This window comes from Scyliorhinus torazame, chromosome 15 (genome assembly GCF_047496885.1).
Source record: "Scyliorhinus torazame isolate Kashiwa2021f chromosome 15, sScyTor2.1, whole genome shotgun sequence".
NCBI lineage: Eukaryota > Metazoa > Chordata > Chondrichthyes > Carcharhiniformes > Scyliorhinidae > Scyliorhinus > Scyliorhinus torazame.
The window spans coordinates 171020872-171038983 of NC_092721.1; the positions used below are offsets into that span (position 1 = coordinate 171020872).

The following is an 18112-nucleotide window of genomic DNA, read 5'->3' on the forward strand; positions in this document are numbered from 1 at the left end:
TTTCAACACGACAGATATTTCCAAGCAAATCTGCAGCAGAAGAGGTGTGGGCGAGATAAATTAGCATACATAGTTGAAATAAACCATGATTACTGAAGTACTGCGGGTTAATGACCATCTTCGTGCATGTTGAATCACACTGCTGAGCACAGTAACCCCTTCAAGACGAAAGTTCCTGCAAAAATGTCATCAGCACTCACCAAAAATAGTTCTAAAAAGCAGGGAAAGGAACATACAAAAATTGCAGCTAATCACTATTTAATTTTCAAGAGGTATATTAATCTTTATCAGGAACTTGGAAGAATTGTTGCCAGGCTCAGTACCTCTCAAGCCAATTTCCCCAGTGTCAACTATGCTTTCAAGAAATCATCATAGTTTGAAGCACAGACCAAAATGGTGGTTGCAGCCTGTCTGTCTGGTCTCTTAAGTCATTTTTTTCCCTCAAACATAAACATGCAATTCTACCTTAAACTGGTCCACACTGTTTGCCCGTATTACCTCCCTAGGTAGCCTATTAATGCCAGCACTACGTGTTACGTAACGCAGTTCAAGCAAAGGATTTCATTTATATTATTCCTTCATGATCTCAGGACATCTCAAAGTTCTTTGCAGGCAAAAAGCACTTTTGAAGTATAGTCACTCTTGTAATGTAGAGCAACGTATCAGCCATTTTGTGCACAGCAAGCTCCCACAAACATCAATGAAGTAAAGACAAAAAAAAATTGGTTTCACATTTTACATGGAAATAGGAGCTGGAGTAGGCGATTTCGCCCTTCAACTCATTCAATATGATCATGGATTAGCTGAAGCATAGATATTGGCCAGGAAAGCAACTCTGTTCTTCTTCAAGAACGCAGTGATTAAGGCCAGGGTTTTGGATAGAGGTCCTGTTCCATTTTCTGGTACTGAACCCATCTCAGACAAAAATTCACTTTCAAGTATTTTTAAAATACGAGACAACGGTGCAGTCACATTTGCAATAGTGCGCACAATTAAGCACTATAACGGTTTTCAGACACTGGAGACAACACACAAAATGGTAATGGAAAATACTGCAGATGGTGGAGATCTGAAAGAAAAACAGAATATGCTGGATAAACTCAGCAGGTCTGACAGCATCTGTGCAGAGAGAAACACAGTTAACGTTTCAAGTTAATGTGGCCCTCCTACAGTTTGCAGAAGGGTTATATGGACTTGAAACGTTAACAGAAAATGGTTAGCTGGCTTAAGTTATCTGATCTTTAAAAGTGGTCAAAGACCCTGCTGACTTGCCCAGGACATATTTGGCTACAATACAATCAAACCCTATAATTAATGAAATGGATGAAGGGACTGACTGTATTGTAGTCAAATTTGCTGACAAAAGAAAGATCGGTAGGAAAGCAAGCTATGGGAAGCATACAAAAAGTTTGCAAAGGGATATAGATAGTGTGGTCATATCATGCCTGCAAGGATATTACATTTCTAACTTTCCAAATACAGATTCAGTCAATGCAGACTTTTGAAAATTGACTTTTTATTTATATTGGTGGCACAGTGGTTAGCACTGCTGCCTCGTGGCGCCGAGGTCCCAGGTTCGATCCCAGCTCTGGGTCACTGTCCGTGTGGGGTTTGCACATTCTCTCCGTGTTTGCGTGGGTTTCAACCCCACAACCCAAAGATGTGCAGGGTAAGTAGATTGGCCACACTAATTTGCACCTTAATTTGAAAAAAATGAATTGGTACACTAAATTTTTTTAAAATGCTGCCCACGACAACAGCCAGAGTCAGGTGACCTTCTGTGATTTCTGCAGACCAAAGACTCATGTCTGAACATCCTTCCAGAAAGTTCTGGACATTCACAACTCCAGTAACCAGGAGGTGACAGTACTAAGGATCATCCTCCAGTCTCCCTGCCTCTGACCTCGCCAACCCAGGCGGTGAGGAAGATGGACTAATTTGTTTTCACCTGCAAAGCTTCTCCTCTACAGAAATTGGCCATGACTTTGTCTGGAAACACAGAGGCTTCCAACTTCCATTCTTCAAAGACCACGAGAGGGAACCCATCCAGCCCTGCTAAATTTGCATTTTTAAAGACAGAAATTACGATACATGACTTACTGCTTATATTTTATTTTGCTAATAACCTACGTGCATGCTTTGTCTCGAGAATCCATCTTTAATTGTGGGTATGTTTGTATTTTTTTGAATGTATTTTATTACAATCATGTATCAAAACAGATTACAGCAAATAAAAACCCCGGGAAACATACTTTCCGGCAATCAACTATCCTGCAATCAACTATACAGTCTGTACAGATTTCCCCCCCTGCCCCACCTTCCCCCACAACGAACAGCTCCTCAAACATGGTCCCAAACATCATCCCCCACCTTTTCTCAAACCTTTCTGCAGAGCCCCTTAACTCATACTTTATTTTCTCCAACCACAGAAAGTGTTACAGGTCACCCAACGAAGCCGCTACACCCGGTGGCGATGCCGACCACCACTCCAACAAAATTCGCTGCCATGCAATCAGAGAAGTGAGTGCCACAACATCGGCCTTCCTCCACTCCATGAGCGCCGGCTTCTCTGAAACCCCAAATATTGCCACCAAATGGTCCGGGTCCACCTCCTCCTCCACTACCCTGGGTAAGACTGCAAACACACCCACCCAGAATCTTCCCCTATTTTCGCAATACCAAAACATGTGCGTGTGATTCGCTGGCCCATGATTCTCGCACATCGGCGTTAACACAAATATCCCTTCCACCCTAAAATGCCTCCTCAACTGATTCCATATCGTCACCATGGACTGCAACACAGCGCTTTCTGAATACCTACTCGGAGCCATTGGCAACGCTGCCATCACCATAGCCCTCAAACATGACCCCTTTCAAAATTCCTCCTCCATCCTAACCCACTCTACCCCTTCTCCTTCCCACCACCGCCGCACCCTGTCCACATTCGCCGCCCAGTAATAATGAAGCAAGTTCGGCAATGCCAACCCCCCCTGCTGCTTCTGCCTCTGTAGCAGGGTCCTCCCCACCCTCGGGACCTTCCCTGCCCATACAAGTCCAAAATGATCGTGTTCACTTTCCGAAAAAAGGCCTTTGGTATAAACATCGGGAGAGCCTGAAAGATAAACAATAACCTCAGCAGAATATTCATTTTCACCACTTGGACCCTCCCCGCCAACGTTAAGTGCAGTGTATCCCACCTCTTAAAATCCTCCCTGGCCTCCTCCACCAGCTTTGTTAAGTTCCACTTATGGAGTCCCGTCCATTCCCTAGCTACCTGAATCCCCAAATACCTAAACCTATCCCTCGCAACCGTAAATGGCATCCCCCCTAAATTAGCCCGCTGTCCCAACTCATTAACCAGGAATACCTCGCTTTTCTCTACATTCAGTTTGTACACCCGAGAACCCTCCAAACCTCCCCAACAGGCCCATAATCGTTCCCATGCTCTCCAACGGATCCGAAACATACAGCAAGAGGTCATCGGCATAGAGCGACAAGCGATGCTCCCTCTGTCCCCTCATAATCACCCGCCACTCCGCCGACCCCCGAAGAGCCATCACCAACGGCTCTATGGGCAGCGCAAACAGCAAGAGCGACATCGGGCTCCCCTGCTTCGTACCCCTGTGTAAGTCAAAGCTTTGTGAGCTCAGATTATTTGTCCTCACCCTCGCCCTTGGTGCCACAGACAGCAATAGCATGCCACAAATCTCGGCCCAAATCCAAACCTTCCCAAAACCTCAAACAGGTATCGGCAGTCCACCCGATCAAGTGCCTTCTCCGTGTCCATGGACACCACCACCTTCGGTACCAGAGCCCTCGACGGATTCATCACCACATTCAACAGCCGTCTTATATTACTCGCTAGCTGCCTGCCCTTCACGAAGCCTGTGTATTTTCTGCAATCACCCCCGGGACACAATCCTCCATCCTCCCCACCAACAACTTAGTCAATACTTTCACATCCCTGTTCAATAGTGATATGGGCTTATACGGCGCACATTCCACCGGGTTTCCATCGCCTTTTTTGGGATTAGCGTGATTATTGCCTGCGTCATCGTCTCCGGCAACTCCCCCTTCTCCAGTTCTTCATTAAATGCCCCCAATGGATGTGGTGCCAGGTCCGTCGCAAATTCCTTATAAAATTCCGCCGGTTACCCATCCGGACAAGGGCCTTCCCCGACCTCATACCCCTGATACTATCCAGCACCTCCCTCAGCCCCAGGGGCTCCCCCAACGCCTGCCTCTTTGCTTCCTCCACTTGCGGAAATTCAGCTCATCCAGAAACCACCCCATGTCCCACTCCCCTCCCCCCGGGTCGGTCTCGTAAAGGCCCTGGTAGTACTCCCTAAGTGCCTCATTTATCTTCTCTAGCTCCGACACCACATCCCCAGCCCCAGTCCGTATCTTCAATATTTCCCTGGACGCATTGTGTGTGTCGGGGGGGAAACTGAAGTGACATCACAGAAAAGCTGTGACCTGAGTGGCTGGTTGGGAATCTACACTAAATTTAAAAAATTAAGCATTGGTAACTAATTAAACATAATTACTTAATTATAATTTAGAGGGGTATCTAAGCCAGAGATCGGAGAGTACTATATTTAGCTTTCGCATTTATATTAGAAATCTAGTGCTAGGAAACAGTAACTTTAAGAAAAATTTTAAAACATTTTTTTAAAAAACTTTTAATTTTAATTAATTGACGCAATGTCAGTTAGAGGGGTGCAGTGCTCTGACTGTGAGATGTGGCAGGTCCGGGAGGCTTCCAGCGTCCCGGGTGGCTTCATCTGCAGAAAGTGTACCCAACTGGAGCTCCTCACAGACCGCATGGTTCGGTTGGAGCAGCAATTGGATGCACTTAGGAGCATGCAGGTGGCGGAAAGCGTCATAGATCGCAGTTATATAAATGTGGTCACACCCAAGGTGTAGGCAGAGAAATGGGTGACCACCAGAAAGGGCAGGCAGTCAGTGCAGGAATCCCCTGTGGTTGTCCCCCTCTCGAACAGGTATACCCCTTTGGATACTGTCGGGGGGGATAACCTATCAGGGGAAAACAGCAGCAGCCAGAGCAGTGGCACCACGGCTGGCTCTGATGTTCAGAAGGGAGGGTCAAAGCGCAGAAGAGCAATAGTAATCGGGGACTATTAGTCTATAGTCTATTAGTCTATAGTATATTAGTCTATAGTCAGGGGCACAGATAGGCGCTTCTGTGGACGTGAAAGAGACTCCAGGATGTTATGTTGCCTCCCTGGTGCCAGAGTCCAGGATGTCTCCGAACGGGTAGAGGGCATCCTGAAGGGGGAGGGAAAACAGGCAGAGGTCGTTGTACATATTGGTACTAACGACATAGGCAGGAAGTGGCATGAGATCCTGCAGCAGGAGTTCAGGGAGCTAGGCAGAAAGTTAAAAGACAGGACCTCTAGGGTTGTAATCTCGGGATTACTCCCTGTGCCACGTGCCAGTGAGGCTAGAAATAGGAAGATAGAGCAGCTAAACACGTGGCTAAACAGCTGGTGTAGGAGGGAGGGTTTCCGTTATCTGGACCAGTGGGAGCTCTTCCGGGGCAGGTGTGACCTATATAAGGACGGGTTGCATCTAAACTGGAGAGGCATAAATATCCTGGCCGCGAGGTTTGCTAGTGTCACACGGGAGGGTTTAAACTAGCATGGCAGGGGGGTGGGCACAGGAGCAATAGGTCAGAAGGTGAGAGCATTGAGGGAGAACTAGGGAATAGGGACAGTGGGGTTCTGAGGCAGAGCAGACAGGGAGGAGTTGCTGAACACAGTGGGTCTGGTGGCCTGAAGTGCATATGTTTTAATGCAAGAAGTATTACGGGTAAGGCAGATGAACTTAGAGCTTGGATTAGTACTTGGAACTATGATGTTGTTGCCATTACAGAGACCTGGTTGAGGGAAGGGCCGGATTGGCAGCTAAACGTTCCAGGATTTAGATGTTTCAGGCGGGATAGAGGAGGATGTAAAAGGGGTGGCGGAGTTGTGCTACTGGTTAGGGAGAATATCACAGCTGTACTGCGGGAGGACACCTCAGAGGGCAGTCAGGCTATATGGGTAGAGATCAGGAATAAGAAGGGTGCAGTCACAATGTTGGGGATTTACTACAGGCCTCCCAACAGCCAGCGGGAGATAGAGGAGCAGATAGGTAGACAGATTTTGGAAAAGAGTAAAAACAACAGGGTTGTGGTGATGGGAGACTTCAACTTCCCCAATATTGACTGGGACTCACTTAGTGCCAGGGGCTTAGTCGGGGCGGAGTTTGTAAGGAGCATCCAGGAGGGCTTCTTAAAACAATATGTAGACTGTCCAACTAGGGAAGGGGCGGTACTGGACCTGGTACTGGGGAATGAGCCCGGCCAGGTGGTAGAACTTTCAGTAGGGGAGCATTTCGGGAACAGTGACCACAATTCAGTAAGTTTTAAAGTGCTGGTGGACAAGGATAAGAGTGGTCCTAGGATGAATGTGCTAAATTGGGGGAAGGCTAATTATAACAATATTAGGCGGGAACTGAAGAACATAGATTGGGGGCGGATGTTTGAGGGCAACTCAACATCTGACATGTGGGAGGCTTTCAAGTGTCAGTTGAAAGGAATTCAGGACTGGCATGTTCCTGTCAGGAAGAAGGATAAATACGGCAATTTTCGGGAACCTTGGATAACGAGAGATATTGTAGGCCTCGTCAAAAATAAAGAGGCATTTGTCAGGGCTAAAAGGCTGGGAACAGACGAAGCCTGTGTGGAATATAAGGAAAGTAGAAAGGAACTTAAGCAAGGAGTCAGGAGGACTAGAAGGGGTCATGAAAAGTCATTGGCAAATAGGGTTAAGGAAAATCCCAAGGCTTTTTACACATACATAAAAAGCAAGAGGGTAGCCAGGGAAAGGGTTGGCCCACTGAAGGATAGGCAAGGGAATCTATGTGTGGAGCCAGAGGAAATGGGCGAGGTACTAAATGAATACTTTGCATCAGTATTCACCAAAGAGAAGAAATTGGTAGATGTTGCGTCTGGAGAAGGGTGTGTAGATAGCCTGGGTCACATTGAGATCCAAAAAATGAGGTGTTGGGTGTCTTAAAAAATATTAAGGTAGATAAGTCCCCAGGGCCTGATGGGATCTACCCCAGAATACTGAAGGAGGCTGGAGAGGAAATTGCTGAGGCCTTGACAGAAATCTTTGGATCCTCACTGTCTTCAGGTGATGTCCCGGAGGACTGGAGAATAGCCAATGTTGTTCCTCTGTTTAAGAAGGGTAGCAAGGATAATCCAGGGAACTACAGGCCGGTAAGCCTTACTTCAGTGGTAGGGAAATTACTGGAGAGAATTCTTCGAGACAGGATCTACTCCCATTTGGAAGCAAATGGACGTATTAGTGAGAGGCAGCATGGTTTTGTGAAGGGGAGGTCGTGTCTCACTAACTTGATAGAGTTTTTCGAGGAGGTCACTAAGATGATTGATGCAGGTAGGGCAGTGGATGTTGTCTATATGGACTTCAGTAAGGCCTTTGACAAGGTCCCTCATGGTAGACTAGTACAAAAGGTGAAGTCACACGGGATCAGGGGTGAGCAGGCAAGGTGGATACAGAACTGGCTAGGTCATAGAAGGCAGAGAGTAGCAATGGAAGGATGCTTTTCTAATTGGAGGGCTGTGACCAGTGGTGTTCCACAGGGATCAGTGCTGGGACCTTTGCTGTTTGTAGTATATATAAATGATTTGGAGGAAAATGTAACTGGTCTGGTTAGTAAGTTTGCAGACGACACAAAGGTTGGTGGAATTGCGGATAGAGATGAGGACTGTCAGAGGATACAGCAGGATTTAGATTGTTTGGAGACATGGGCGGAGAGATGGCAGATGGAGTTTAATCCGGACAAATGTGAGGTAATGCATTTTGGAAGGTCTAATGCAGGTAGGGAATATACAGTGAATGGTAGAACCGTCAAGAGTATTGAAAGTCAAAGAGATCTAGGAGTACAGGTCCACAGGTCACTGAAAGTGGCAACACAGGTGGAGAAGGTAGTCAAGAAGGCATACGGCATGCTTGCCTTCATTGGCCGGGGCATTGAGTATAAGAATTGGCAAGTCATGTTGCAGCTGTATAGAACCTTAGTTAGGCCACACTTGGAGTATAGTGTTCAATTCTGGTCGCCACACTACCAGAAGGATGTGGAGGCTTTAGAGAGGGTGCAGAAGAGATTTACCAGAATGTTGCCTGGTATGGAGGGCATTAGCTATGAGGAGCAGTTGAATAATCTTGGTTTGTTCTCACTGGAACGAAGGAGGTTGAGGGGCGACCTGATAGAGGTCTACAAAATTATGAGGGGCATAGGCAGAGTGGATAGTCAGAGGCTTTTCCCCGGGGTAGAGGGGTCAATTACTAGGGGGCATAGGTTTAAGGTGAGGGGGGCAAGGTTTAGAGTAGATGTACCAGGCAGGTTTTTTTACACAGAGGGTAGTGGTTGCCTGGAACTCGCTACTGGAGGAGGTGGTGGAAGCAGAGACGATAGTGACATTTAAGGGGCATCTTGACAAATACATGACTAGGATGGGGATAGAGGGATACGGACCCAGGAAGTGTAGAAGATTGTAGTTTAGTCGGGCAGCATGGTCGGCACGGGCTTGGAGGGCCGAAGGGCCTGTTCCTGTGCTGTACATTTCTTTGTTCTTTGTTCAATCTAAACCGAATCTCCAGCCAGTGGGGGGCATGGTCCGAGATAACTATCCCAGCATACTCTGCCCCCACCACCGCAACCAAAATCTCCCGACTAACTACAAAGTAATCAATCCTCAAACGCACCTTATAGACATGTGAAAAGAAGGAATACTACCTTCCCCCTGGGTTCTGAAAGCGCCATGGATCCACCATACCATCCTCTCCATAAACTCCTCCAGCTCCCTTGCCATTCATACCCTACCCATCGACCTGGGACTCGACCTATCCACCCTCGGCTCTAGGACACAGGTGGGTATGTTTCTCTGCATGAGGGACTGAGTGCGTTCCAACGAGTTTGTGTGAATAAACATGGGGCGGGATTCTCTCCTACCCAGCGGGGCGGGGGGCTCCGGCGTAATGGAGTGGCGGGAACCACTCCGGTGTCAGGTCGCCCCAAAGGTGCGGAAGTGCCAAGCCCTCACCTTGAGGGGCTAGGCCCACGCCGGGTGGTTTCCGCTCCACCGGCTGGCGGGAAAGGCCTTTGGCACCACGCCAGCCGGCGCCAAAAGGTCTTCGCCGGGCGACGCATGCGCGGGAGCGTCAACGGCTGCTGACGTCATCCCCGCGCATGCGCAGGGGAGGGGGTCTCTTCCGCCTCCACCATAGTGAAGACCATGGCGAAGGCGGAAGAAAAAGAGTGCCCCCCCGGCACAGGCCCGCCCGCGGATCGGTGGGCCCCGATCGCGGGCTAGGCCACCGTGGGGGCACCCCCCGGGGCCAGATCGGCCCGCGCCCACCCCAGGACCCCGGAGCCTGCCTGCGCCGCCTTGTCCCGCTGTTCAAAAGGTGGTTCAATCCACGCCGGCAGGAGAGGGTTGACATCGGCGGGACTTCGGCCATCACAGGCCGGAGAATCGCCGGGGGTGGGCCCGCCGACCGGCGCGGCGCGATTCCCGCCCCCGCCGACCGGCGCGGCGCGATTCCCACCCTCGACGAATCTCTGGTGGCAGAGAATTCGGGCCACGGCGAGGGCGGGATTCACGCCAGCCCCTGGCGATTCTCCGACCCGGCGGGGGGTCGGAGAATCGTGCCCCTGATCTTTTCTTTTGATTTAAATTTACTTGAAAGCCTGCTTTGTGTTTATTACTGAAAATCATCATGCAAAAAAAAGGGTTTAAAACACACCCTCAAAAATACATCTTTTTGCTGACAACCAAAAGGTAAGGAAAAAAGGGAATAGTTATCCCACCATCTCACGCCGTCCGTAACAAGTGAATGGAGGAAAAACGTTTTGATGGGAGTACAATGTGGGAAATGGAATATCGTCCACTTTGGCAGGAAGAATAGAAATGCAGAATATTATTTAATTGACAGAGACGGGGGCGGTACATGGCACAATGGTTAGCACTGCTGCCTACGGCGCTGAGGACTCAGGTTTGAATCCCATCCCTGGGTCACTGTCCGTGTGGATTTTGCACATTCTCCCCGTGTCTGCGTGGGTTTCAACCCTACAACCCAAAGATGTTCCGGTTAGGTGGACTGGCCACGCTAAATTGCCCCTTAATTGGAAAAAAAATAATTGTGCACTCTTAAAAAAACTTGAGAGATACTACAAAACGCTGCAGTACAGAGAAATCTGGGTGGTCTCGTACATGAATCACAAAATGTCAGCAAATAATTAAGTAAATGGAATGTTGGCCTTTATTACAAGGGGATGGTATATATAAGTAGGGAAATCTTGCTATAACTTGCTATATAGAGGAAATTAATGAAACTACATCTGTAGTACTGTGTTCAGTTTTGGTCTCCTACTTAATGAGGGAGGTGCTTGCATTAGGTGATGGCGGTGTTGGAGTAATGTCACTGGATTGGTAATCCAGAGTCCCAAACTAATGGTCTTGATACACAAGTTTGAATCTTGTTAATTCAATTAATAAATCTGGAATTAGTCGCAGTAATGGTGACCATGAAACAATGACCGATTATCATTAAAAACCCATCTGGTTCACTAATGTCCTTCAGGGAAGGAAATCTACCCCCGGGTGTGGAGACCTGGATAAACGACATGGCAGGGTTTATAAAGTTAGAATGGATTAAGTTCATACTAAGGGGTTCGGCTCAAGGGTTCACCAGGCGGTGGCAACCGTTCGTCGACTACCTCACAGAAAGATAGAGGGAATGGAAAAGAAGAAGACAACAGCAGCAACCCGGGGGGGGGGGGGGGGGGGGGGGAAAGAGAGGGGAGGGGGGAGGAATCGGACGGACTCTCAGGGATGTTATTGTATATGTATAGGCACTTGTTTTAGGTAATGTATATTGGACTGTTGGATTGTATCTTTGGAGAGTATTTATTTTTGACAAGGCAGTTGCCATTTAGTTTGGTTTTTGTTTCTGTTCATATATTATTTATTTATTTGTTTAAAACTGGCCACTGTTATTTATATTGCTTTATTGTTGTTTAAAAGAAACACTACGTACTGTTATGTTTGGCCAAAAAATCTTGAATAAAATATATTTTTTTAAAAAGGGAAGGAAATCTGCCATCCTTACCTGATCTGGCTAACATGCAACTCCAGACCCACAAGACTGTGGGTGACTCTGAATTGCCCTCTGTAATGGCCTAGCTACCTACTCAGTCAAGATCAATTAGGGATGGATAACAAATGCTGGTCTTGCCAGCGACGTCCACATCCCATGAAATAATGGGGGAAAAAATGTTCAGAGAAGGCTGATTCCTGGGATGAAGGGGTTGTCTTATGAGGAAAGTTTGAGAGATTGGGCCTATAGACATTGGAGTTTAGAAAAACGGTGATCAGTTTTAAACATAGGATTCCAAGGGGACTTATCCGGGTAGATGCTGAGGAAGGTTCTGAGGCGAATCTAGAACTAGAGGCGTAGTTTAACTAAAGGACATCCCATTTAAGAATGAAATGAGGAGGAATTTCTTTTGGAGGATATTTATGTTTGGAATCATCTTCTCCAGAGAGTAGTGGAATGACCATTGAATATATTCAAGACCGACTGAGACGGAACATTGTTCAACGAGGGAGTCCAGGCTGATGCAGGACAAGCAAGAAAGTAGACTTAAGTCCTCAGTGATCTTATTGAAAGCCAGAGCGAGTTTGAGCAGCTGAATGGCCTTGCGTTGCTCCTATTTCTTATGTTCTTATGAGAAAGGACTAGGAAATATTCAGGCTTCGGGGAATGGATAAAATTGGTCCTCATGCTATGGTTGCAGATTGTCAATGTGATTGGGGTGGGGGAGTTTTAGGATGCAGTGGACTAAGGGAAGGGAAGTTGTCATCAACAGCTTCAGGAGTGCAGATCTACTTTCTTGCTAATATCTGCCTCACTTCCTGCTCCATTTTTCTTGACCACTCGTTGGGAGTTTGGTGCGCCAATATCAAAAGTGCCCAATATACATCAGCAAGCAGTAATCTGATCCTCTACAGATTATTTATTTACATAAACAAAAGGTATCCCTTTCATCATAGTATCTAAGGTTACATTCATCCGACTTTGTTTTAAATAATACAACAACAAATTGAAGATAGATAGCATGTTTAACATAGTAAAATGTTCCAAGGTACTTCACAGGGGCATTATTAAAACTTCAGCCAATTTGATTAACTCCACGTGATATCTCAATGCTAGAATAATGCTGCATGAGTTCTTCAGGGTAGTGTCCCAGGCTGCTTCATCAGTAAGCTCCTTCATAAAGTCAGAAGTGGAGAGGTTCGCTAATGGTTGCATAATGTACCACTCCTGACTCCTCAGATACTAAAGCAGTCTGTTTCCATATTCAGCAAGACCTGGGCAACATTGAGGTTTGGGCTGAAACGTGGCAAGTAACATTCACGCTCCACTGCCAGGCAATGACCATCTTCAGGAACAGAAAATCTAACCATCGCCCAGGCATTCAAATACATAATCATTGCTGAATCCTCCACTATCAATATCCTGGGGGCTTACCATTGACCAGAAACTGGACCAGGCATATAAAATACATTGATCAGAGGCTGGGAATTCCAAAGTGACTAACTTACCTTCTAACTCCCCAAAACCTATCCACCATCTACATGGCACAGGTCAGGATGGAATATTCTCCACTTTCCTGGATGTGTACAGCTCCAGCAACATTCGAGAAGTTTGACAACACCCAGGACAAAGCAGCCTGCTTCATCAACACCCAATCCACCAACATAAAGATTCAATCTCCCACCACCAACACACAGAGCAGCACTGGGTATTAGCTACAAGAAACACTGCGGTAAGTCACCAAAGCTACTTCACCTGCGACCTGGAACAGCAAGGGTAGTAAATGCATGGAAACACCACCCCTTGTAAGTTCCTCTTCAAATCACTTGCCATCCTGACTGGGAAATATATCGCCACTCCTTCACTGTCAGGGGATATGCAGGGGCTGGTTTAGCACAGTGCGCTAAATAGCTGGCTTGTAATGCAGAACAATGCCAGCAGCACGGGTTCAATTCCCGTACCAGCCTCCCCGAACAGGTGCCGGAATGTGGCGACTAGGGGCTTTTCACAGTAACTTCATTGAAGCCTACTTGTGACAATAAGCAATTATTATTATTATTATTAAAAGTCCTGGAACTCCCTCCCTAACATCACTGTGGGTGTCCCTAAACCACATGGACTGCAGCGGTTCAAGAAGGCAGCTCACCGCCACGTACTCAAGGGCAAAGAGGGATACGCAACGGTTGCTAGGCAACCTCACCAGCGACACCTTTTTTTTTTTTTCAAAAAAATATACTTTATTCATAAAAATTTATCATGAGCATTACAGAAACATTTCAAATTGTCTTGACTGTACATTTCCGGCAGGGTTACATGTTGCCTTGACTTTCTTTCATTCAATTTTGATATTGTCATACACATATCACTCTTTACATTACAATTCCTTCTTAAATATTTACATTGTCATGTTTGTTTTATACATTGGAGTGTTGGTTGCCCCGACCGAGGGGCTTTACACTGTTACGCGCCCCTCGGTGTACATTTGCTGGAAAGACTTTACACAGTGGTCTTTCCCCATTGCGCCTTGGCGGAAGCTGCCCCAAGCTTGAGTGCGTCCCTCAGCACGTAGTCCTGGACCTTGGAATGTGCCAGTCTGCAACACTCGGTCAAGGACAATTCTTTGCACTGGAAGATCAGCAAGTTTCGGGCAGACCAAAGAGCGTCTTTTACCGAGTTGATGACCTTCCAGCAGCAGTTGATATTTGTCTCGGTGTGTGTCCCTGGAAACAGTCCGTAGAGCACAGAGTCCTGTGTCACAGATCTGTTTGGGATAAACCTTGACAAATACCACTGCATCTCTCTCCAGACCTTCTTTGCAAAGGCACATTCCACAAGGAGGTGTGTGACCGTCTCATTTCCCCCACAGCCACTCCGAGGGCAGCGTGCATTGGTGCAGAGCCTTCGGGTGTGCATGAAGAATCTGACAGGGAGGGCCTTTCTCACCACCAGCCAAGCTAGGTCTTGGTGCTTGTTTGAAAGTTCTGGTGATGAGGCGTTCTGCCAGATGACTCTGGAAGTCTGCTCAGGGAACCATCCAACGTCCTCCACGGTCTCCTTTTCCCTGAGGGCCTCGAGGACATTACGTGCTGACCACTGCTTCATTGCCTTGTGGTCAAAGGTGTTTTCCTTCAAAAACTTTTCCACAAAGGACAGGTGGTACGGTACGGTCCAACTACTTGGAGCGTTCCGCGGCAATGAGGCCAGGCCCATCCTTCGCAACACCGGGGACAGGTAGAACCTCAGTATGTAGTGACACTTGGTGTTTGCATACTGGGGGTCCACGCACAGCTTGATGCAGCTGGACACAAAGGTGGCCAACAGGATGAGGGAGGCGTTGGGTACGTTCCGCCCTCCCTTCTCCAGAGGTTTGTACATGGTGTCCCTTCGGACACGGTCCATCTTGGATCGCCAGATAAATTTGAAGATGGCCCGGGTGACTGCTGTGGCGTAAGGTCGGGTTATGGGCCAGACCTGCGCCACGTACAGTAGCACCGAGAGTACCTCACCAGCGACACCTACACCCCATGAAAGAATCCAAAAATGTCAGAGGCAATGGCAAATCAGCGCAGCAGATCCATCCCCAAGGATGTTGGGTTCACATTTTGAACCAGTATAAATCTGAATGACTTTGACACAGAATAATTTCAAGCTATTTACTCAGCTCCATTATTTATATTGCAATCAGCAAAATATTTTATTGTAATTGTTTAAAATTATGAATCACACTCATAAGATTTTAAAAGTGCAATTAAACCATTAAATTCAGCTGACCGACAGAGATTTTAAATAATTATAGGCTAGAAAGGAGCATTGGAGAACTTAGCAGGCAAAATCATTGATTTTATTCCATCCACATATCCATTATTCAATGGATTTGTAGCCTCAAATGTTTGAAATCACTAACATGTTCAGACAAAAATTCTCAGTTATATTCAGATCCAATCAAATAACTTAAACTGAATGGAATCCCATGTATAAAAGTTATCTTTAAACTGAACACATCTGCTAGTTACATCAAATACCACAGTTGCAGACAATGTTCCCTCTTATTTGTTTTTGGAGTGTGGGGATGATTTAAGTGTATGACTCCTTTAAACTTTTTGTACTGTAACTCATAGGGGCCAACTAGTAAGCAGCTGCACAAAGACGTTCCAGGTTGCTGCTCGGCTCACAAGGAACACTGGGTGTAAATACGTTTTCATCCATTTTTTAAAATCAAATTCGTAGAATCTCTACAATGCAGAAGGTTATTCAGCCCATCGAGTTGCACCAATCCTCCAAAAAAATACCTGACCCAGGCCCACTCTCCCACCTCATCCTCGTAACCCCACCTAACCGGCACATCTTTGGACTGTGGGACGAAACCGGAGCACCCGGAGGAAGCCCACACCGACATGGGGAGAAGGTACAAACCCCACACATTCACTCAAGGCCGGAATTGAACTCGGGTTCCTAGTACTGTGAGGCAGTAGTGCTAACCACTGTGCCACCATTTGTGCTGTCAAAAGGTAGTTAGCTATATAATTCAACACCAAAAATAGGGCAGAGGCTATTGGCTCTTGGCTATTAGGCTCAGCATCGGCTCCCTCATCACCGGTACACTGCAATTGCAGAATACGACAATGTACAGGATACACTTACCAAGCTTACTTCAACACTACCTCTTTCCACCACAATCTTTACCACAAAGAAATACAACGTCATGGGACCGTCACTTCTCAGTCACGTATCAATCTTATTTGAACCTAATGCAAAACTTCATCATCACTGGTGATTCCCTAACCCCATTCTGGAAGCACGATCAACATATCTGCGACAGTTCAAGAAGGCCCCAAACCATCATAGACTAATAGGGCAGAGTGGCAAATTGCTTCTTTGCACATGTTAATCACATCCCCAAAACAAATTTTTTAATTCTAAACCAAAATACTAATCATAAAATGGTAGGTGAACCTTTTGCACTGCATTTTATCGCTAGTTTTCCAGATTTCCTCTCAGTGTGACATAAAAGCTGGCGCTTCAATTAAGTTAAAAGATTTAGGAGGTGAATTTGTAGCCGAGAAAAATGTTTTTTCTTTTTTTAAATATTTTTATTGAAGTATTTGTAAAATTTTATAACAATAACAGAAAAATAGTAAATATTAAACATTAACATGGTGGAAAAAATAGACATTTCCCCAATCGGCTCTATCTTCACAGACCACATGAAATAACATAAAACAACACTTACCACCCCCGCCGGAAAGCTGCTACTGCCGACATTTTAAATTTCTCCAAGAAAGACGAGGAATGACTGCCACCTCCGGGAGAACCCTAGCATTGATCCTCTTACGGCAAACTTTATTTTCTCGAGGCTGAGAAACCCAGCCATGTCTTTGACCCAAGTCGGGGGCTTTGAGTCCTTCCACATCAAAAGGATCCGTCTCCGGGCTACCAGGGAGGCAAAGGCCAGAACGTCAGCCTCTTTCACTCCCTGAACTCCCGGGTCTTCTGACACTCCAAAGATCGCCACCTCTGGACTCGGCACCACCCGTACCTAGCACCGTGGACATTGCCTTGGCAAACCCCTGCAAGAACCCTCCAAGCTTCGGGCATGCCCAAAACATAGGGACATGGTTTGCTGGGCTTCCCGCACACCTTGCACATCTGTCTTCTACCCCGAAAAACTTACTCATCCTTGCCACCATCATGTGTGCCCGGTGGGCCACTTTAAACTGGATTAAACTGTGCCTAGAACATGATGAGGAGGAATTGACCCTACTTAGGGCTTCCGCCCACAGACCCGGCTCTAACTCTCCTCCTATTTGCCCTTAAGTTCCTCCACTGGGGTTTCCTCCGCTTCGAGCAGTTCCTGGTAGATATCCAACACCTTCCCCTCCCCCACCCAGGTACCGGAAACTACTCTATCCTGTAATCCCCCCCGTGGCGGCAGAAGCGGGAAGGCCACCACCTGTTTTCTCAGGAAGGCCCGTACTTGTAAATATCTAAAGCCGTTCCCAGGCGGCAGATTAGATTTGTCCTCGGGCAGCAGGGTGGCGCAGTGGAAGCACTTCAGTCTCACAGCGCTGAGGTCCCAGGTTTGATCCCGGCTCTGGGTCACTGTCCGTGTGGAGTTCGCACATTCTCTCCGTGTTTGCGTGGGTTTCGCCCCCACAACCCCAAGATGTGCAGGGTAGGTGGATTGAACATGTTAAATTGCCCCTTAATTGGAAAAAATGAATTGGGTACTCTAAATTTATATATTTTTTAATTTTAAAAATTAAAAAATTTGTCCTCCAGCACCTGCAGGCTGGGAAAGCTCCCATCTATAAACAGGTCACCCACCCTTTTGATACCTGCTCTTTGCCAGCTCTGGAACCCGCCATCCATCCTGCCCAGTAGAAACCTGTGGTTATTACATATCGGGGTCCAGCCCAACGCGCCTTCCACCCTCTTGTGTCTCCTCCACTGCCCCCAAATCTTCAGTGCCGCCACTACCACCAGACTTGTGGAGTAGCGGGCCGGCGAGAACGGCAGAAGCGCCGTCACCAGCACTCCCAGACTGGTGCCTTTACATGACGCCGCCTCCAGCCGCTCCCATGCCGATGCCTCCCCCAATACCCACTTCCTGATCATGGCAATGTTGACCGCCCAGTAGTAGTTGCAAAGGTTCGGCAGCGCCAGCCCACCGTCCCCCCAACTGCTCCAATGGCACTCTTTACTCGCGGGGTCTTATTCGCCCACACAAATCCCGAGATGATCTTGTTCACCCGCTTGAAAAAGGCCTTAGGTATGAAGATGGGAAGGCACTGGAATACAAATAGAAATCTGGGAAGGACCGTCATTTCCACGGTCTGTACCCTCCCCGCCAGTGACAGGGGGAGATGTCCCATCTTTTAAAGTCTCTTCCATTTGTTCTACCAGCCGGGTCAAATTAAGCT

General features: G+C 47.2%; 1 protein-coding gene across 5 annotated transcripts in view; it reads right to left on the bottom strand.

Annotated features, from left to right (window-relative positions):
* LOC140391985 (F-box-like/WD repeat-containing protein TBL1X) overlaps positions 1 to 18112 on the bottom strand; it is a 424525-nt gene that overhangs the window by 315045 nt on the left and 91368 nt on the right. The window lies entirely within an intron of this gene.